The sequence below is a fragment of the Erinaceus europaeus genome, chromosome 11, assembly GCF_950295315.1.
Source record: "Erinaceus europaeus chromosome 11, mEriEur2.1, whole genome shotgun sequence".
NCBI classification, from domain to species: Eukaryota; Metazoa; Chordata; class Mammalia; order Eulipotyphla; family Erinaceidae; genus Erinaceus; species Erinaceus europaeus.
Window position 1 is genome coordinate 50,451,649 of NC_080172.1, and position 23,479 is coordinate 50,475,127.

A 23,479-nucleotide genomic window follows, 5' to 3' on the forward strand; every position below is an offset into this window, starting at 1 on the left:
TTTGTGGTGGTCTGGTTGTTTATAGGAGACCTTTCAGAACTTCTTTCAGGGCAGGCTTGGTGATGGTTGCTTCCTTCAACTGTTGCTTGTCTGAGAAGGTTTTGATGCTTCCGTCTAGTCTGAATGACAGTCTAGCAGGATATAGTATTCTTGGCTGAAAGCCTTTCTCATTGAGCACTCGATAGATATTTTGCCATTCTCTTCTGGCCTGTAGTGTTTGTATGGAGAAGTCTGCTGCTAATCTTACGGGTTTTCCTTTGTAGGTGACTCTTTGTTTTTCTCTTGCAGCCTTCAGGATCCTTTCTTTGTCCTTATTCCTTTCCATTCTAAGTATGACATGTCTTGGTGTCTTTAGGTCTGGGTTAATTCTGTTTGGGACCCTCTGGGCTTCTTGAATCTTTATGTCTTTGATGTTGTCTAGACTAGAGAAATTTTCAGCTATTATGGCCTGGAGAATGCTTTCTTCCTCTCCTTCTCTTTCTTCCTCTGGTAAGCCAATATTGCGTATATTGTTTCTTTTGAAGTCATCCCATAGGAGTCTGTTGTTGTTTTCAGCATCTCTTAATCTCTTTTTGAGATCTCTTACTTCTTTTTTAGTTGTCTCTAATTCATCCTCAATCTTGCTAATTCTGTCTTCAGCCTCATAGATTCTATTCTCTCTGCCCTCTACTGCTTTCTGGAGTTCATCTATTTTGTTGCCCTGCTCTGATACTGTTTTAGCTTGTTCAGCTAGTTGCCTTCTTAGCTCAGCGATTTCAGCTTTCAGCTCTCTAATAACCATGAGATTATTAGAATTTTCTTCCATATTCTCATTTGTTGTTCCTGCATTTCTGATTACAATTTTTTCAAATTCTTTACTCACTCCTGTTATTATTTCCTTAGCTAATGTTTGGATGTTGAACTCGTTGCTTTGTGCTTCACCCTCTGGAGGACTTTTAGCTGGACTCTTGTCCTGGTTCGAGTCTCCAATATTTTTTCTTGTTGTTTTAACCATTTTATATATTATGCTATGAGTTCCCTTTATCAGTACTTTTCAAATTATTGATCATTAATGTCTGGATTGATTTGTGTCTAAGTAATTTAATTAAAGGGTTTACCGTGGTGGAAGTTAACAGTTTTTTCAATCCCTGAGTTGGAGCTCAGTGGTGTAAAAGCCTCTTTTTTTTTTCTTCCCTGTAGGCTATGGGAGCCTGAGGGCTTTTAAACTATCAATAGGCTTCTTAGCTTAATCACTGACTCCTGACCAAGAGATAAAGCAGGGTGTGGCAGAGATAATCCAGTGGTTATGCAAAGAGACTTTCACAGCCTCTCAGCTATGCCACCGAGGTATAGGTCTTCTCCTGAGTTTCCTGGTTAGATCTCTGTCCCCTGGTGTCCCTCCCTGTTGCTGCTCCAGATTCTGAGGGTAGTAGCAATGGAGACTCAGAGTTGCACTTGGTGAGTCTCTGGGGAGTCCTTTCCTCCCTTCAGCTGTCCCCTTGTTGTGGAGCAGACTGGAGGTGGTGTCTCCACTGACAAACTGTTGAACTGTTAGCAGTCACTTAATCTCTCCTTAGGCCCCTCTCTCCTCTCTGTCACCAGCCACGCATGTTTGTAGTCACGGGTGATTTACTGGGTTCCTGTGGTCATTCTAGTCCTGTCTTGTTTCGGTCCGGGTGGTCTCCTTTGGTATTCCTAGTTGATCTGGGAGATATAGGAGAGGAGAGGAGAGGAGAGGGGAGAAGAGAAGAGAAAAGCGATCTGCTGCTCGTAGCTCCGCCTCCAGAAGTCCTGATGATGCGTTTTTCAGGATAGAGATTTTCTAAATATCTTATCTAAATATTTTCTAAATATCTTATAAATATCTTTTAAATTTAATTTTCAATTTTTTAAAATTATCTTTACTTATTTGATAGAGATAGCCAGAAATTGAGAAGAGGGGAGAGGTACGGAAGGGGAAGGAGAGAACCAGAGAGATGCCTGCAGCTCTGTTTCACCACCACTTTCAAAGCTTTCCCCCTGCAGATGGGGGTCATGGGCTTGAATCTGGGTCCTTGCGTATTGTAAGATTTGCCCTCAACCAGATGTATCACTCACAGCCCCAGATTTTATCTCTTTATTAGAGAGAGAGAAAGAGAGAGAGAGAGAGGGAGCGAGAGAAAACTAGTGCATCAATCTGGCACATGTGGCCGTGGATTGAACTCATGGCCTCACACTTGATAGTTCATCATTTCATTCACTGTGTCACCTCCCTGGCCTCTAAAGCAGACATTTTAAGAAGGACTGAGAGAAATGAAGTGAGTTTGACTTTCCACCCCATTTACCTGAGTGGCTTCCATCTCTGCTCTGGATCTAATAAGGAGCTGGCCCAGAGGAAATGCATGGTAGGAGGATGGTCTTGGTGACCCACAGCCTGTGAGGAATATAGGAGACTGCAAGAAGGGTCAAAAGACTAGACCTGGAAACAGGGGTTTCAGACTTCATGGGGAGGGCCAGATGGACCTAAAAACACCAGTCTGTCACCCCAACCACTGCTTTGCAAGGTTCTTAGAGACCAGAGTCCTGGGGAACTAGTACTTTCTGAGTGTTGAGCATGTGACCCTGCCAGAAGCTGCATCCACTCCAGACCTTGATGCAATTTAACTGGATGTAGAGGGAGGTGGGGAGTCAGTGTTATGATTATGCAAAAAGGCTTTTGTGCATGAGGGTCCTACATCCCAGGTTCAGTCCCGTGCAACACCAGAGCTGAGTAGTGCTCTCATCTTACTCTCTGTAGCTTCCTTTCTGTATCTCTCTCATTTAAATTTAAATAAATAAGTAATAGTAGTTTGAAATAGAGACAGAGAGGGAGAGAGTTAAAGAATAACACCACAACATCTGTAGTGCATGCTTCTTCCATGTAGAGTGGCCCAGGGTTCAAACCTGGGTCTTTGTACATGGTAATGTATGTGTTCTGCCAGGTGGGCTACCTTCTGCCCCTTGCTATGGTACAGTGGATAATGTGAAATCCTAAGTTTGATCCCTGGCATTGAGTGTACCAGAATGATGCTTTGAGGGAGTGGAGCGGTAGCACAGCGGGTTAAGCACACGTGACACAAAGCACAAGGACCTGCGTAAGTATCCTGGTTTGAGCCCCCAGTTCCCCACCTGCAGGGGAGTCACTTCACAGGCAGTGAAGCAGGTTTGCAGGTGTCTTTCTCTCCCCGTCTTCCCCCCTCCATTTCTCTCTGTCCTATCTAACAATGACGAAATTAATGACAACAACAATAATAACTACAATAAAAAATAACAAGGGCAACAAAAGGGAAAAATAAATAAATAAATATTAAAAATTGTAAAAAAAAAGAATGATGTTCTAGTTCTCTCTCCCTAGTAAATAAACAGATCTTAAATATATATTTATTTACTTTTTAAATATTTATTCTCTTTTTGTTGCCCTTTTTATTGTTGTAGTTATTATTATTGTTGTTGTTGATGTCATCGTTGTTGGATAGGACAAAGAGAAGTGGAGAGATGAAGGGAAGACAGAGGGGGAGAGAAAGACACCTGCAGACCCGCTTCACCGCCTTGAAGCGACTCCCCTGCAGGTGGGGAGCTGGCAGCTAGAACCGGGATCCTTACTGCGGTCCTTGGCACTTTGCGCCTCGTGCTCTTAACCCGCTGCGCTACCGCCCGACTCCCATTTATTGACTTAAAAAAAATTTTTTTTGCCTCCAGGGTTATAGCCGGGGCTCAGTGCACTACGAATCCACTGCTCCTGGAGACATTTTTTTCCCTTTTGTTGCCCTTGTTGTTTTATCATTGTTGTGGTTATTATTGTTCTTGTTGTTGCTGTCATTGGATAGGACAGAAAGAAATCGAGAGGAGGGGGAAGAGAAAGACACCTGTAGACCTGTTTCACCGCCTGTGAAGCGACTCCCCTACAGGTGGGGAACCAGGGGCTCAAACTGGGATCTTTGCGCATTGCGCCACGTGCGCTTAACCTGCTGCGCTACTGCGCGACTCCCACTTTTTAAATTTTTATTTATTATTGTATAGAGACAGAAGTTGAGGGGAATGGGGAGATAGAGAGGGAGAGAGACAGAGGGACACACCTGAAGCCCTTCTTCATCACTCGTGAAGCTTCCCCCCTGCAGGTGCACAATTTAATGTGTGCACTTAACCAGGTGTGCCACTGCCTGGCCCTTTATTTACTTTTTAAAACATTTTTATTATTGGGGGATTAATGTTTTACATTCAACGGTAAATACAATAGTCTGTACATGCATAACATTTCTCAGTTTTCCACATAACAATACAACTCCCACTAGGTCCTCTGTCATCCTTTTTGGACCTGTACTTTCTCCACCCAACCAAGAGTCTTTTACTTTGGTGCAGTACACCAACTCCAGTTCAGGTTTTACTTGTGTTTTCTCTTCTGATCTTGTTTTTCAACTTCTGCCTGAGAATGAGATCATCCCATATTCATCCTTCTCTTTCTGACTTATTTCACTTAACATGATTTCTTCAAGCTCCATCCAAGATCACCTGAAAATAGTGAAGTCACCATTTTTTACAGCTGAGTAGTATTCCATTGTGTATATAGACCACAACTTGCTCAGCCACTCATCTGTTGTTGGACACCTGGGTTGCTTCCAGGTTTTGGCTATTACAAATTGTGCTGCTAAGAATATAGGTATACACAAATTTTTTTTTTTTGAATGGGTATGTTGGGTTCCTTCTTTATTTACTTTTTAAAAAAAATTATATTTATTTATTCATTTTCCCTTTTGTTGCCCTTGTTTTTTTATTGTTGTAGTTATTATTGTTGATGTCATCGTTGTTAGATAGGACAGAGAGAAATGGAGAGAGGAGGGGAAGACGGAGAAGGGGAGAGAAAGAGACACACCTGCAGACCTGCTTCACCGCCTGTGAAGCGATTCCCCTGCAGGTGGGTAGCTGGAGGTCTCGAACCGGGATCTTTACACTGGTCCTTGTGCTTCACACCACATGGCTTAATCCACTGCACTACCACCCGACTCCCCCTTTATTTACTTGTTATAAGGGTGAGCAGAGCACCACTCTACGACACATAAAATGCTTGTGATCAAGGACAGAGCAGTAGTGCAGCAGGTTAAGCTCACATGGCACAAAGCGCAAGGGCTGGCTTAAGGATCCTGGTTTGAGCTCCCAGCTCCCCACTTGCAGGGGAGTTGCCTCACAAGCAGTGAAGCAGGTCTGCAGGTGTCTATCTTTCTCTCCCCCTCTCTGTCTTCCCATCCTATCTCAATTTCTCTCTCTCCTGTCCAACAACAACAACAGCTATGACAACAATAACAATAACAACTACAACAAATGCAACAACAAGGGCAACAAAATGGGGAAAATGGCCTCTAGGAGCAGTGAATTTGTAGTGCAGGCACTGAGCCTCAGTGATAACCCTGGAGGCAAAAAAAAAAAAAAAAAAAGCTTGTGATCAAACCTGGGGCCATTCCACCCAAATATAAATCTCTCCAACCACCATCCACCATATCTTTTTTATGGCATGGGTGTTGTTAAAGTTTGGAAGGCTCTTGCCGGGCCGGCTAGCTTCACAGCGGGTAACAGAGACGCGGAGACAACGGCTGGGCAGGGAAGCTGTATTTCTTTATTCAGGAACAACGATTCATAAACTAAGACAAACTAATCACCAAACAGAACTCTGCTGTTTCTTTGCGGTGGCGCAAGCACTCTTTCTTTTACTCTCGAACTCAGGAACTCTCCAACTCTGGCACTCTGGAACTCTCGTACTTGAGAGCCCTCTGAAACTCTCGCACACTGGAACTCTCTCTTACTCTGTAACCCTGAAACTCTCGAACTCAGGAACTCAGGAACTCTGGCACTCTCGAACTCAGGAACCCTCTCCCGGGGTTCCTTGGGGCGGGGCCAAGCAGGCCCGCGAAATTAATAGGACTGATCCAATTCTCTTGGCAGGGGAGGGCTAGAACAAACCAATGTAAAGCATACGACACATGGGCTGGGGAGACAGCATAATGGTTCTGCAAAAGACTTTCATGTCTGATGCTCTGAGTCCCCAAGTTTAATCCCTGTCAAAACCATAAGCCAGAGCTGACCAGTTCTCTGGTGTGTGTGTGTGTGTGTGATTAATAAATAACATTTTAAAAAAATCACTATTTTGTATTAAATCTCAAAATTTTTTTAAAATATATATTTTTATTTATTAATGAGGATAGGAGGAGAGAGAGAAAGAACCAGACATCATTATAGTACATGTGCTGCTGGGCATTGAACTCGGGACCTCATAGCTTGAGAGTTCAACACTTTATCCACTGCGCCACCTCCTGGACCACAAATCTCAAATTTTTTTAACAGAGCATTGTTTGGTTCTAGCTTATGGTGGTATGGGAGATTGAACCTGGGACTATGGAACCTCAGGTATGAGAGTCTCTTTGCAGAACCATTATGCTATCTATCCCTGCTCCAAAAAAATGACATCTTAAATTTTTTTTTAAATGACCTAGTTTTTAAAAGTTATGTAACCCTATAGTTATAGGCCTGTCCAGATCTAAGAGGGAAGGAACCCCCCCCCCCATGGAAAGGGTGCCTATGCCATAGAGGAGTTCAATGGGTGGCTTGGGGGGAGGGTCTCCTGACACTCATTTTCGCAAGTTCAACCTGCACCTTCACTAATTACCAACAAACAAAAACTAGACAGCAATGCCTGATCTTATCAGATGAGCAATCAACTCAGCTCCCACAGGGAAAAGCCATGGGGTGTGTATCAGGCCAGATGAGCTATGCTGGGCTGCAGGGATCAGCATCCCCAACACCTAGCAGTTTAGTGCACTAGGAATCTCAGTGCCAGACAGCAGCCGTCTCATCAGGGAGCAGCCACCTCTCCAGGAAGCAGCCACCAGTCGGTGACTCACGCAGGTCACGTGTCATTTGTCACACGCAGGTTAACAGTGGATGATCTGCTCCCAAATTGCCGGGGGTCTAGGCTGCTGGAGACTCTGCCTTGTAGCTGCATCATCTGGGACACAGACAGACTGGGAGGGACAGGCCAGAGGCTCACACCTGGAGTTCACATTGCCTGAGCTCAGAAGTGACATGTGACACTTCCACTCACATTTCACTGGTCTGTGCTCCCTGAAGGGGAGGAGAGGCTGAGAAATGGTTTTTAATTAATCAGTTGAAATATTTTTTATTGTGATCCAGGAGGTGGCGCAATGGATGAGGTCCGAGTTCAGTCCCTGGCAGCACATGTACCAGAGTGATGTCTGGTTCTTTCTCTCCTCTCTTTCTAATAAATAAATAAAATCTTTTAAAAAAAGAAATATTTTTAAATCTATTTTAATCAGAGATACAAAGAGAAAGATAGAGATCAAAGCACTGCTCAGCTCTTACTGATGATAGTGCCGGAGATTGAGCCTGGGACCTCAGAGCTACGGCATAAATGTCTTTTTAAAAATTTTTTATTATCTTTATTTATTTATTGGATAGAGATAGTCAGAAATGGAGAGGGGAGAGAGAGATAGAGAGACACCTGCAGTCCTGCTTCACCACTTGTGAAGCTTTCCCCCTGCAGGTGGGGGCTGGGGGCTTGAACCAGGGTCCTTGGGCACTGTAACATGTGCGCTCAACCAGGTGCACCACCACCCGGCCCCACATAAATGTCTTTTATAGAACCACTGTGCTATCTCTCCAGCCCTTAATTAATTAATTTATTTGTAAGAGAGGGAGGAGAGAAGGAATCGGAACATCACTCTAGCACATGATGCCAAGGATTGAACTCATGACCTCACTCTTGAATCCAATGCAAAGGGAGAATGTTTTCTTGGGAGTGTTTAATGGTCTCTGCCCCACCTTGTATGTCATCAATAAGGCCATAGATGATGTGTCTGTCACCTCACCTCTCAAATATTCTCTCCAGATACCTGTGTGCCTCTCCTTTCAAGTCTATGGTAAGCTGTCTTCTCAATGAAAACTTTTCTGATCTGTTTTATTTCCTTTCCTTTTATTCTATTTTACCAGAGTACTGTTCAACTCTGGCTTATGGTGGTGCTGAGGATTGAATCTGTGACCTTTGTTGCCAGAGGCATGAATGGTTTTATTTTATTTTATTTTTTGCATAATTACTATGTTATCTCCTCAGGCAACCTGGGCTGCTTTTTCATTCAGATACAGAGAGACAAAGAGAAAGAGAAACCACAGCACTGGAGCTTTCTCTGGTGTCATAGCACCTCCCACATCATGAACATAACAATGCAAGCATGCTACCAGTGAATCACTTCTCCAGCTCCCTAGGTCATATATTATATTATATTATTATATTATATTAATTATATTATATTATATTATTTGATAGAAACAGAGAGAAATTGAGAAGAAGGGGAGAGAGAAGGAAAGAAACAGAGAAATATCTGTAGTACCTCTTCTGCCTTTCCCTCTTCGAGTGGGGACTGGGCACTTGAATCTAGATCCTTGAACATTGTAACATGTATACTCAATGAGGTGTGCCACTGCCTGGCCCCTAGTTTATTATTTTATTTTATTTTATTTTATTTTATTGCCTCCAGGGTTATCACTGGGGCTCAGTGCCAGCACTATGAACCTCCTGGAGGCCTTTTTTTAAAAAAAATTTCTTTTTTGGATAGGACAGAGAGAAATTGAGAGAGGAGGGGAAGGTAGAGAGGGGGAGAGAAAGAGAGACACCTGCAGACCTGCTTCACTGCTTGTGAAGTGAACCCCCCTCCACAGATGGGGAGCAGGAGCCTGAACCAGGATCTTTGAGCTTTGTACTATGTGTGCTTAACCCAGAGCGTCACCACCCAACCCCCATTTTATTTTTCTTATATTTGACAGTAAAGAGAGAAATTGAGAGTGTAGGAGAAGATTGAGAGGGAGAGAGAAAGAGAGATACCTGCATACCTGCTTCACTACTCATGAAGCTTCCTTTCTATAAGTAGGGACCATAGGCTTAAACCTGGTCCTTGCACATAGTAACCACTCAGGCCCTTGTGCTCAATCAGGTACGCCACTACCCACCCTCTCCTGAGTTTATTTTTAATTAAAGCTTATTGTTTATCATTGGTTTTCAAAATTACATGACTTTCAGGAGTACACCTTTGCCCTGTTTTGATTTGATTATTCGTGATTCAGACCCACCTTCTATACCTTTCTTTCCTTCCTGTTATCCCTTCTTCTATCCTTTCTTTTTGCCAGAGCATCGTTTATATAGAAGAAGAAAGGGAAGGAGGAGGGAGACTTCAATGCAGTAGGGGCCAGTCTCAAGCCTGGGTCACGCACATGGCAAAGCAGTGTGTTATCCAAGTGAGCTGTTTCGCTGACCCTCCAAAGCATGCTTTCCTTGACCACACTAAAGTGTCTGTCTTCCCCACATAGCGCCAGCCTTGCTCTGTGCCTGCTTTGTTTAATGATATACCTGGTACCTAGCACCTAGAGTTAGTGCCCAGACCACAGTGGCCCCTCACAAATATTTGCAGAAAGGTCAGCTTTTTAAAAATACTTGCTGCCAGCAAGTCTGTGGACAGACTAACACACCCAAGTCCTCTTAGGGAGACTATAAATGGTACACTACAGCTTTCAATCAAGTTTTAATTTGGGGATAGTTTAAATCTGCCCCCCAAATGTTGCAGACAGTACAGAGAGCTCCTGTACACTCCTCGCCTTACACTGTATGCTTCCCTGGCTTCACCTGTCAAAAGTAAGAAGCATGTTACTAGCTGACCTCCAGAGTTGCTTCATTTTTGCCAGTCGCCCTCTTCATGCCCTGTTTGCTGCCACCGGATCTGCTCCAGGATGCCATACTGTAGCTGGCAGTATGCTTCCTCCCTCCCCCCCTCCCTCCCTTCCTTCTTTTCTTTCTCTCTTCCTTCCTTCCTTGCTTCTTTCCTTCCTTCCTTTTTAGTATTTGTATTTACTTATTATTGGGTAGAGACAGAGAGAAATTGAGAGGGGGAAGAAAGATAGGAAAGGAAAGAGACACAGAGACACCTGCAGCCCTGCTTCACCACTTGTGAAGCTTTCCCCCTGCAGGCGGGGACCAAGGGTTTGAACCTGGATGCTTGCGCACTGTAATGTGTGCGCTTAACCAGGTGCGCCACTGCCTGGCCCTTTTTCTTTCTTAGACTTATTTGTTAATGAGTGTGGGGCGGGGGGAAAAACCTTGAGCATCACCACAGTACATGTAATGCCGGGGATCAAACACTCTGGATCTCATGTTTGAGAGTCCAATGCTTCAGCCAATGTGCCACCTCCCAGGCTGCTGCCACTGCCTCCTCCTCTACTTTGAAATTTTATTTCATTTTATTTTATGAGAGAAATAGTGGGAGACAGAGAGAACTACTGCGACACTCTGGCACATGTCATGTCAGGGGTTGAACTCAGGACCTCACACACAAGAATACACAGGAGTACAACATCTTATCCTATTATACTTCACTGGAAAACAATAAACAAAACCACTGAAAGGCTGGGAGACCGTTCACCCATAAAGCATACACTTCACTGTACATAGGTACCTAGGTCCAGGCCCCCAGCACCATATGGGGGCATCATGTACAGGGGAAGCTTCATGAATGGTGGAACAGTGCTGTGGTGTCTCTCTCTTTTTAAATGTTACTGTGTTTTACTTTGTTTTTTTAATATTTTTTATTTTTATTTTTTTAATTTATTGGATAGAGACAGTCAGAAATCTAGAGGGAAGGGTGGGATAGAGAGAAAGAGACAGACAGACACCTGCAGCCGTGCTTCATCACTTGTGAAGCTTTCCCCTGCAGGTGGGGACTGGGTATTCGAACCTGGGTCCTTGCGCATTGTAACATGTGTGCTCAATCAGGTACACCACCACCCGGCCCCCTGTGTTTTACTTTGTACTCTGTTTTCTTTTTTCATTTTACCAGAGCACTGCCCAGCTCTGGATTAAGGTGGTGCAGGGGGTTGAATATGAAACACTGGAACTTCAGGCGTGAGAGCTGTTTACATAACCATTATCTCTCCCACACTCCATCTCTGTTTCTATCTGAGATTGAATGGAACAAAGAGTCCATTGGAAGCCCTGGGGTTAAAAAGGAAAAGGAAATACAAGGGAGGGGGTCTTTACCCCAGCAGGGGGCAGATTTGAGTTGGTTTGCAATTGACTTTAGGCTGTTTTTTTTTTTTTTTTCCCTGAACTGGAGCCACTGGCCCCAGTATATGTAGCTAATTGGGACATACTTTCCAGAGGGCATTGAGATCACAAGTAAAGCAAGGTCCTTTGTCCTTTTGACAGAGCAACTTCCCTTCTAGAAATAGAGTCCGAGGCAGTCCACTTGGGCGGGAGGCTCCACGTACAAGGACAGAGCAGGAAGGAATCTGTAAACAAGACGCCAGGCTCCAAGGCAGCAAGCTGGAGAGACCTCAGAAGATGCTGAGTTGTGCTCAGATCTGCCAGAGGAGTGAAGTGACCTGCTCTGGGAAAGATGACCCTTCTGGGAATCCTAACCCCAGAAACTGGGGCCATCTCTCCAGGGTGCTGCCAGAGCCCCGGTGACTCAGCTCCAACCAGCTCTCCAGCCTGGGTGCCGCCCTTAACACACATTCCTTAAGGTGGAGGACGAGCCTGCACGTCTGCTCTGGTGAAACGCAGACTGCCTGCTGACAGAGAGTAAACCCAGAGGAAGCAGCCCAGCAGATGATCACGGCGAAGGGCCTGCAGCACTGCCTTCTTTCATATGTAGAAGTTGATACCAGGGAGCCGGTGCAGTGGGTAAACTGCAGGACCCCTGTGGCTGGGAGACAGCGTCATGGTGATGCAAAAGAGGCTCTGGGGTTCAGTCCACAGCAAAGAACAAAACAACAACAACAACAACAACAAGAACACACACACACACACACACAAAGAAAGAAAGTGTCAGACCCTCAAGTATGAGGTCTTCAGTCCAATCTCAGTAGAAGCCCAGAGTGATGCTCTAGGTCTCTTACTCATAAATAAACATGTAAACTTTCTAGATATTGGGTGGATGAAGTAAATGAGGACGTATCACATCCAGTTAGGGAAATGTTTATACTGATAAATAAAAAAAACCAAATTGAAAAATAAGATATGTGATGTAGTTTTAAAAATAAGATATTGCCATCATCATCATCACCATCATTTTAGATAGAGGCAGAGAGTGAAAGAGACCACAGCACTGCACATAGCAAAGCAGCACACTATCTAGGTGAGCTATTTCACCAGCCCAAGAGATTTATTTAACTATGAGAGAGAGAGATGGAGAGAGAACCAGAGCCTCAAACTGGCACAGAAGATCAGGCTTGGCACCTCATACTCTGAAGTCCAGTGCTCTAGTCAGTGCATTACCTTCTGGGGCCTTTTTTTTTTTTTTTTGTATTCATATAAAGTTTCACCACTCTGGGCTGTCTTTTTTCATTCAGAGAGGGAGACAGGAGAGAGCAAAGCTCCACAGTATGGAGCTTCTCTTGGTGCCACTACATTTCCATGTGGTGCCAGGGTTTGAACCTGAGCTGTGTACTTGACAAACTACATGCCCTGCCCAGTGCTACCTTCTGACCCCATAATGCGATTCTAATTACAAATATGAATAGAAAAATACAAAGTGTTGCAGGTGATTTGTACTTTATGATGGTACCATAGGATAGTGTGCTCCTTTGTAAGATACAGGTTTAAGCCTGGCTTCCACCTCATTGAAGGAAGCTTTGGTGCTGTGGTTTCTTACTCTCTCTTTATTTCTGTCCCTATCCAAAACAAAACAAAATGATGTAACTTCGTAATGGTATCTTTTTTTTTTCTTTTGCCTCCAGGGTTATTACAGGGGCTCTGTGATAGCACTATGAATCCATTGCTCTTGGAGGCCTTTTTTAAAAAAAATATTCCCTTTTGTTGTCCTTGTTTTATTGTTGTAGTTATTGTTATTGATGTCACTGTTGTTGGATAGGACAGAGAGGGGAGTGGAAGTAGAGAGGAAGAAAGAAAGATAGACACCTGCAGACATGCTTCACCGCTTGTGAAGCAACCCCCCCTGCAGGTGGGGAGCCGTGTGCTTGAGCAGGGATCCTTACTCTGGCCCTCAAGTTTTGCGCCATGTGCACTTAACCCGCTGCGCTACAGCCCAACCCCCCCTTTTAAAAAAAAATATTGGATAGGACAGAAAGAAATTGAGAGGGGGAGGGGGAGATGGAGGGAGAGAGAGACTGAGAGACACCTGCAGACCTGCTTTGCCAATTGTGAAGTGAACCCCCTGCAGGTGGGGAGCCAGGTGCTCAAACTGGGATCCTTGCACAGGTCCTTGTGTTTCATATTCTGTACACTTAACCCAGAGTGCTGCTGCCCAGCCCCCACTTTATAATGGTATCTTAAGGTTGTTTTTTTTTTTTTTTTCATTTCCAGGAAATCACCTCCAGATCTTGTTCATATTTTATTTATTTTATTGTCACTAGGATTGTCTCTGGGGCTCAGTGTCTGCATGACAAACCCATCACTCCCAGTGGCTTTTTTTTTGTTTGTTTTTTCTTTTTCTTCACATTTTTATTTATTTATTTATTAGGTAGAGTCAGAGAAATTGAGAGGGGAGGAGGAGGTAAAGAGGGGGAGAGATACCTGTAGCTCTGCTTACCCACTTGTGAAGCTTTCCCCCTGCAGGAAGGGACCAGGGGCTTAAACCTAGGTCCATGTGCACTGTAATGTGTGTACTTAATCAGATGCACCACCACTCGTCCCCCCCTTTTTTTCTTTCTTTTATTTGATAGAGACAGAAAGGAACTGAGAGGTGAAGAGGAGACAGAGATGGAGAAAAAGACACCTGCTTCACTGGTCATGAAACTTCCTCCCCTGTAAGTGGAAACTGGGAGCTTGAGTCCAGGTCCTTGCAGGGAGGCCAGGTAGTGGTGCACCTGGTTAAGCGCACATATTACAGTGCACAAGGACTCAGGTTCAAGCCTCACCTGCAGGGGGAAAGCTTCATGAGTGGGTAAGCAGGGCTGCAGGTGTCTCTATGTCTCTTTACCTCTACCTCTCTCTCCCCTTTCAATTTCTTCTTTTTTTATTTAAGAAAGGATTAATTAACAAAACCATAGGGTAGGAGGGGTACAACTCCACACAATTCCCACCGCCCAATCTCCATATCCCACCCCCTCCCCCGATAGCTTTCCCATTCCCCTTTCAATTTCTATCCAATAAAAAAAAAATCTGGGTTCTTCTTCATGTATGTTCTACTGGGTGTACCACTGTCTGGACCCCCAGTTTAAAGAACTGTTTAATTTATTACATATGAGAGAGAGAAGGGGGGAGAAGGGTTCCCATGAAGCAGAGAGAAGGAAAGAGAGAGAGACAAACAGGAGCACCTCTCAGATGAAGTGGTGCTGGAATTCAAGCTGACATGACCTGCTCTATTATTTGAACTATTTTCCTGGCCACCCTAATTAAATCTATACACACACACACACACACACACACACACACACACACACACTATTTTACACACGAGTGGTTTCCCATGACGCAGAGAGAGAGACAGAGTGACAACCTGACTTCACTGGACAGATGACCTCACCAGTACTCTGGAACCCCACCTCTCCAAACCCCTGCCCCACTAGGGGAAGACAGAAACAGGCTGGGAGTATGGATTGACCTGTCAACGCCCATGTCCAGTGGAGAAGCAATTACAGAAGCCAAACCTTCCACCTTCTATACCCCATAATGATCCTGGGTCCATACTCCCAGAGTGATAAAGAATAGGAAAGCTGGGTATAGCATAATGGTTACGCAAAGAGACTTTCATGGCTAAAGCTCTCAAGTCCCAGGTTCAGTCCCCCACACTGCCATAAGCCAGAGCTGAGCAGTGCTCTGGTAAAAAAAAAAAAAAAAAAAAAGACTAGGAAAGCTATCGGGAGGGGATGGGATAACGGAGTTCTGGTGGTGGGAATTGTATGGAGTTGTACCCCTCTTATCCTATGTTTTTTGTCAGTGTTTCCTTTTTATAAATAAAAATTATATATATATATATATATATATATATATATATATATATATATATATATATGCAAGTGGAACCTCAACAACAAAAAGAAATAAGGAGGGAATACCACAGCACTTTTCTACCATTCAAGGAGCTCCCCTGCTGCTCCCATGTATATAGGACTTGAACCTGGAGCATCAAATATAGTTAAGACTCCTGTTATACCCAGGTGAGCTATGTTCTGGCCCTGTATAATTCTTTAAAAATTTTTATACTTATTTATTTATTTATTTTATTGCCACCAGGGTTATTGCTGGGGCTCAGTGCCTGCAGTGCAAATTCACCACTTCCTTCCCGTCCCTTCCTTCCCCTCCCCTTTTCTTTTCCTATTGACAAGATAGAGAAATTGAGAGAGGAGTAGTAGGAGATAGAGAGGGAGAGAGCAAGAGAGACACCAGCAGGAGCTGGATGGTGGTGCACCTGGTTGAGCACACATGTTATAATTCTCAAGGACCTAGGTTCGAGCCCTGGTCCCCACCTGCAGCAGGAGAAGCTTTGCAGGCGATGAAGCAGGGCTGGACATGTCTCTCTCCCTCTCCCTCTCGATTTCTGGCTCTCTATCCAATGAATAAAGGTAATTAAAGAAAAGAAAATTAAAGAGAGACCTGCAGACCTGTGCCATTCATTATTCGTGAAACTCTCTGCAGGTGGGGAGCAGGGTCTTGAACGCAGTTCTTTGAGCACAATAAATCATTTTTTCCTTTAAAAAATATATTTATAGGGCAGGGGAGATAGCATAATGGTTATGCAAATAGACTCTCATGCCTGAGGCTCCAAAGTCCCAGATTCAATCCCCCGAACCACCATAAGCCAGAGCTGAGCAGTGCTCTAGTGTTTCTCTCTGTCTCTCTCTCTCTCTCTTTCCTTCTGCACCTCTCTCTCTCAAAAAAGATATTTATTTTTCTATTTTATTTTACTGAGAGAGATATAGAGACAAACACACACAGGGAGAGAGAGACAGACAGACAGAGATATAGACAGAGACACCAGAGCACTGCTCAGTTCTGGCTTATGGTGGTACTGGGGATTGAACCCAGAACTTCAGAGCCTCAGGCATGAAAGTCCTTTGCATTGTACTATCTCCCAACCCACTTTTTTTTTTTTTTTTTACTTTTTTTCTTTTATTGGGGAATTAATGTTTTACATGTGTTTGTTTTCAAGGGCTGGAGATAGATCAACTCCAACTCTTTTATTATTATTATTATTTATTTAAGAAAGGAGACATTAACAAAATCATAGGATGGAGGGGTACAACTCCACACAGTTCCTGCCACCCAATCTCCATATCCCACCCCCTCCCCGATAGCTTTCCCATTCTCTATCCCTCTGGGAGCATGGACCCAGGGTCGTTGTGGGTTGCAGAAGGTGGAAGGTCTGGCTTCTGTAATTGCTTCCCCGCTGAACATGGGCATTGACTGGTCGATCCATACTCCCAGTGTTGTTAAAATTCGGCGGGCTCTGGCTGGCCGGGTTGGCTTCACGGGCGGGTAACAGAGACGCGGAGACAACGGCTGGGCAGTGAAGTTGTATTTCTTTATTCAGGAACAACGATTCATAAACTAAACCAAACTGATCACCAAACAGAACTCTGCTGTCTCTTTGCAGCGGCACTCAGGAACTCTGGCGGGGTTCCTTCGGGGCGGGGTCAAGCAGGCCCACGAAACTAACTGGACTGATCTAATTCTCTCGGTGGGGGAGAACTAGAACCCAATGTAAAGCATACAACAATTCCCCCTTTTCTTTTTAACTAAATGGCTACAGTATCAAGGGTGTGGGGTGAACAGAAACCTATATCGTACAGGCATTTTTATAAAAAGAAACTGGCACAAACATGGAGAAACATGTAAGCAGGTAACAAGAACCAGTGTGCAAAACTTTATCAGCTTAAAAAAAAACATTTCTTGCCTCTGGGGGGCTACTTGCCTCGATGGGCATTTGCATGGGGGCGGGGAACAGCCTAGAGTCCCAAAGGCAGCTGGCTGCAACATACTTACTATGAAACAAAACTTGTTATTAGTATATTTCTAATAGAGAAGGAATTTGAGACTTTTACATATCAACAACGTCTTTTAATCTTTTGTTACACCATTCAAGGTGGAGTCAGGAAAGGAAACCTCAGGCATGAGAATAATTAGCATAGCCATTGTGCGAGCTACCATTTCTAATAGAGAAGGTAGTGGAGAGTTTTACATATCAACAAGTCTATTTAACCTTTTGTTTAGACCAACTTAGTTAAAATATATTGATTGTTAACTAATTTTTACCTCAGACTTTAAATGTAAGTTAATTTTATCTTTATGAGAATTACGTTGAAAACCTTTTTCATTTAACTTTGTCTAGTAAGAATTTAGCCTTAAAGTTACTGTTTACCAAACTTTAAACATACACATAAACATGGTCATTAATACACAAGGAGAGAAACCTTTGTTATGAAGACATGTCATTTCAAACACGAATTTAGATCTGTACTGTCTTAGTTGTTGGGGAGGGGGGGGGGTTCACCATCCGGAGGTGGCTTCCCGCACAGCTTTACTTCTAGGAATTGCAGGTTGCGATCTCTGCACAAATCTCTGTGTACTCCAGCTTGTCTGCCTTCAGACTGGACCGGCAGCTGGAGATCTCGTGTGCCCAGTTTCGGCAGGGAGCCTGGGGGTCCGGGAGGCCCGGGATCGTTCCAGAATTCATAGCAAGAGGGCAGGCAGGCCAGTTTTGTAGAAGGTGTGGGCCTAGGTGCCCAGGGGTGGCGGCCTAAGGCCACCGCGGCCCTGCCCCATGGCCCTGCCATGTCTGCTGCTCTGCTCGAAGTGGCCGAGCAGCGTGGAGGGATCACGCGTCCAGCGCCCTGAGCCACGCGGTGGAGAGCCGGCTCCTGTGGGCTGGCCTCGGGCTCTTGCGTGTTGGCATCGGGCTCCAGCGTGTTGGCATCGGGCTCCAGCGTGTTGGTGTCGGGCTCTAGCGTGTTGGCATCGGGCTCTTGTGTGGTGGCATCGGGCTCCTGTGGGCTGCGGGGCTGCGGGCGCGGTGCGCGGGGTTGTCTGGGTGCAGCCGGCTGGCTGGCTGTTTAACCAGGTGGAAACAGCAGCTCTGCGCCTCGCCTCCTGCCTGCTGGCTATTCCCGCTGGCTGTTCTGAGTTCGCCCGAACGAGTGGAAACCACAGAGTGGTCCAGACATAAATGTTCCAGAAACAGCAAAACAGTCTCGTGAAGAAAGAGCAGAGGCCTTTGGAGATCTCTTCACAAGCAGAAGAGAAGGCCATAGTGCATAGGTAACCAAATTGTCTTTACTTATCTGAGAGATGCGCAGGTCAGGTCCACGTGGGCGCCATTTGTTGTTAAAATTTTAGTAGGCTCCAGCTGGGCTAGCTTCACGGCCCCCAAATATATATATATATATATATATATATATATATATATATATATATATATATATATATATTTAAGTTCATGCTCCTTGATCTAGTAGTTTCTGTTCTAGCATTCCATCTTTGGCAGATGAGAATAAGATCTTATGTACAGGCAACTGGGTGGTGGCACACCTAGTTGAGCACACACATTACAGTGCACAAGGATCCTGGTTCGAGCTCCTCCTCATAATCAGTGAAGCCCTGAAGCAGTGCTGCAGGTGTCCCTCTTTGTTTCTTTGTCTCTATTTGTCTGTCTGTCTCTTCCTTCTCTCTCAATTTCTCTCTCTCTATCCCAAATAAATAATAAAAAGATCTTGTAGGGGATTGGGCGGTAGCACAGTGGGTTAAGCATACAAGGACAGGAGTAAGTTCAAGCCCTGGCTCCCCACCTGCAGGGGAGTCACTTCACAGGCAAGGAAGCAGGTCTGCAGGTGTCTTTCTCTCCCCCTCTCTGCCTTCCCGTCCGCTCTCCATTTCTCTCTGTCCTATCCAACAACGACGACATCAATAACAACGATAATAACCACAACAATAAAACAACAAGGGCAACAAAAAAGGGGGAAAATAGCCTCCAGGAGCAGTGGATTCATGCTGCATGCACCAAGCCCCAGCAAAGACCCTGAAGGCAAAAAAAAAAAAAGAGCTTGTATAAAAAAAAAAAAACAACCCTATTATGTAATTATTTATAATAGTGACTATATGTGGTGCACTTGGGAGAGCACACATAATAACACGCAAAAGGGTCCAGGTCCCAATGCCCAGTCCCCAACTGCAGTGGGGAAGCTACACATGCTGCAAAGTAGTGCTGGAGGTGCCTCTCTATATACAATAAAATAAAAATCAATAAAAAGGTTTTTAAAAAATAGTGACTGTAGAAGACGATGATTATTGAGCATTGTAGGAATAGAAAACATTTGGATGCTACTATAGACATTAAGAATGCCCCTGGGACTGGCCAGATAGCTCACCACCTGGACAGTGCGCCTGTGGTATCATGTGCTTGACCCAGACTTGAGCCCAGTCCCCACCCACCACACTGACATCAGCCCAGAGTGGTATAACCCTGGTGATAAAAGAAGTATGTGGCCCCACATCTATGGACATCTGATCTTTGACAAAGGGGCCCAGACTATTACATGGGGAAAGCAGAGTCTCTTCAACAAATGGTGTTGGAAACAATGGGTTGAAACATGCAGAAGAATGAAACTGAATCACTGTATTTCACCAAATACAAAAGTAAATTCCAAGTGGATCAAGGACTTGGATGTTAGACCACAAACTATCAGATACTTAGAAGAAAATATTGGCAGAACTCTTTTCTGCATAAATTTTAAAGACATTTTCAATGAAACAAATCCAATTACAAAGAAGACTAAGGCAAGTATAAACCTATGGGACTACATCAAATTAAAAAGCTTCTTCACAGCAAAAGAAACCACTACCCAAACCAAGAGACCCCTCACAGAATGGGAGAAGATCTTTACATGCCATACATCAGATAAGAGTTTAATAACCAACATATATAAAGAGCTTGCCAGACTCAACAACAAGACAACAAATAACCCCATCCAAAAATGGGGGGAGGACATGGACAGAATATTCACCACAGAAGAGATCCAAAAGGCTGAGAAACACATGAAAAAATGCTCCCAGTCTCTGATTGTCAGAGAAATGCAAATCAAGACAACAATGAGATAGCCACTTCACTCCTGTGAGAATGTCATACATCAGAAAAGGTAACAGCAGCAAATGCTGGAGAGGGTGTGGGGTCAAAGGAACCCTCCCACACTGCTGGTGGGAATGTCAATTGGTCCAACCTCTGTGGAGAACAGTCTGCAGAACTCTCAGAAGGCTAGAAATGGACCTACCCTATGACCCTGCAATTCCTCTCCTGGGGATATATCCTAAGGAACCCAACACATCCATCCAAAAAGATCTGTGTACACATATGTTCTTGGCAGCACAATTTGTAATAGCCAAAACCTGGAAGCAACCCAGGTGTCCAACAACAGATGAGTGGCTGAGCAAGTTGTGGTATATATACACAATGGAATACTACTCAGCTGTAAAAAATGGTGACTTCACCATTTTTTAAAAAAAGATCTGTGTACACATATGTTCTTGGCAGCACAATTTGTAATAGCCAAAACCTGGAAGCAACCCAGGTGTCCAACAACAGATGAGTGGCTGAGCAAGTTGTGGTATATATACACAATGGAATACTACTCAGCTGTAGAAAATGGTGACTTCACCATTTTTAAAAAATGGTGACTTCACAATCTTGGATGGACTTTGAAAAATTCATGTTATGTGAAATAAGTCAGAAACAGAAGGATGAATATGGGATGATCTCACTCTCAGGCAGAAGTTGAAAAAGAAGATCAGAAACGAAAACACAAGTAGAACCTGAAATGTAATTGGCATATAGCACCCAAGTAAAAGACTCTGGGGTGAGTGGGTGGGGAGAATACATAAATGACATAGTGGGGGTTGTATTGTTAAATGGGAAACTGGGGAATGTTATGCATGTACAAACTATTGTATTTACTGTTGAATGTAAAACATTAATTCCTTAATAAAGAAATAAAATAAATAAATAAATAAATAAAAAATATTAAGAAAAAGAAGTTATGGAATATATACTCCATGGAATACTACTCTGAAGTTAAAAAAAAAGTAATATTGTGTCCTTTGGCACAAAGTGAATAGAATTGGAGGTGATTATGCTTAGTGAAATAACTAGAGGTGAAAGACAACTACTGGATGGTTCCACTCATACATGGAATCTAGAGAACTGGAATACATGACCTTGAAAAAAAATGGAAATAAACAAATTGTCTCTAAGACTTTGTGACAACTATGGTGATTACCATTGGGAGGATGAGGGCACAGGATTTTTGGTGCTGAATATAGTGTGGAACTATACCCTGTAACCTTGTAACCTAATATTAATGACAAAATTAATGGAAGGAAGGGTAGGAAGAAAAGAAGGAAAAGAAGAAAGTAAGAAATTATCATAGGAGTGATAAAACTACACATGTGACAGGTGCTGGATCCAAAAATAAATAAAAATATATATAGTGAAAGAAAGAAACAAGAGATAGAGTTCTGGGCTTCAAGAAGAGAAAGAGGGATTCACCTAACAAAAAAACCAAATAAAAACCTGGAAGCAACCCAGGTGTCCAACAACAGATGAGTGGCTGAGCAAGTTGTGGTATATATACACAATGGAATACTACTCAGCTGTGAAAAATGGTGACTTCACCGTTTTCAGCCGATCTTGGATGGACCTTGAAAAATTCATGTTAAGTGAAATAAGTCAGAAACAGAAGGATGAATATGGGATGATCTCACTCTCAGGCAGAAGTTGAAAAACAAGATCAGAAATGAAAACAGAAGTAGAACCTGAAATGTAATTGGCATATTGCACCAAAGTAAAAGACTCTGGGGTGGGAGTGGGTGGGTGGGGAGAATACAGATCCATGAAGGATGATAAATGACATAGTGGGGGTTGTATTGTTAAATGGGAAACTGGGGAATGTTATGCATGTACAACTTCTTGTATTTACTGTTGAATGTAAAACATTAATTCCCCAATAAAGAAATTTAAAAAAAAAGTATGTAACTATCCTATTCCACGACAGCTTCTTGGTTAGCGCAGCGCCTGTGACATTCTTGTACCTGGTACACGTGGCGGAGGTCCTGTGGTTGGGGCAGTATCACAGGGCTCCCCAGTTGGGGGGGGGTCAATGATCAGATAATGAGAGCATCATAATAGGACACTTGGAGCAACGTGGTGGGTGTGTGATGAAAAGAACTGATGTGTTTCATGTGAGAAACCAGAGCAGCTGTCTGCTAGGTGCGGTGCTGGGTATTAAACCTGAGGCTCCAGCTGCTGGGCCTCACCCCCGGCAGCTGAGGATGTTTTTCATTTCATTTTTGCCACTGGAGTTATCTCTGAGGCTTTGCACCTGCACAACTCTACTACTCCCAGAGGTGGTTATTATTCATTCATTTATTTTTGCCTCCAGGGTTACTGCTGGGGCTTGGTGCCTACACTATGAATTCACTGGTCCTGGAGGCCATTTTTCCCCTTTTGCTGCCCTTGTTGTACTTTGTACTATGTGCGCTTAACCTGTTGTGCCTCACCCTGTGTGCCACTGCCTGGCCCCCAAGTGTTACTTTTTTTTTTTTCATCTTTTTTTTTTAATTTCTTTATTGGGGAATTAATGTTTTACATTCAACAGTAAATACAATAGTTTGTACATACATAACATTCCCCAGTTTCCCATTTAACAATACAACCCCCACTATGCCATTTATCGAGTGTTACTTATTTTATTTTTTGTTTGGACTAAATTTTTTTTATTAAATGAAAGTTTTTTTAAAAAATTTATTTCTTTATTGGGGAATTAATGTTTTACATTCAACAGTAAATACAATAGTTTGTACATGCATAACATTCCCCAGTTTCCCATTTAACAATACAACCCCCACTATGTCATTTATCGAGTGTTACTTATTTTAATGCTGGGGATTGAACCTGGGACTTCTGAACCTCAGGCATGGAAGTCTTTCGCAGAACCATTATGCTGTCTCTCCAGCCCCTAAGTGGTTTTTAATGATGGTCCATGAAGTGTAGAAACTCAGACCCACTGGTATGTGTCACTGTCACCCTGGGAAAGGCAGTACTTGAAGCCTCTGCTGTGACATGCTGAGGGGGGAGGGGTTGTGACTGAAACTGAACATGACAGCAAGACATCCTGAGTGACAAAGGGGTGGGGGCGGGGAGGCTGCGATGACAGGCAAGCTCGAAGGTGGCAGCAGAAGCTGCTGGGAGCTCAGCTGTCAGGCAGGTGCCTGCACTGTACCCTCCTCACAGCCCCCCCTCCTAAACACATGGGATGCAGAAAGAGGGAGTTTGGTCAGAATGCAGTGCCCACACAGCCTCAGAAGCTGTGTTTCAGGCCAAGGCCTGCAAAGAATATGTGGATGGATGTAGGGGAGCTGGACTTCTTTCCTCCCAGCTTCAGCCTTCACAGTGGCTGGAAAACCTCAGCATCTCCACCTCCATTTAGT

At 43.9% G+C, this 23,479-nt stretch overlaps 1 long non-coding RNA gene across 2 annotated transcripts in view; it reads left to right on the plus strand.

The window, feature by feature from the left end:
- The window catches only part of LOC132541348 (uncharacterized), an 87,545-nt gene that overhangs the window by 23,298 nt on the left and 40,768 nt on the right, over window positions 1-23,479 (plus strand). The gene's annotated exons all lie outside the window — the stretch shown is intronic.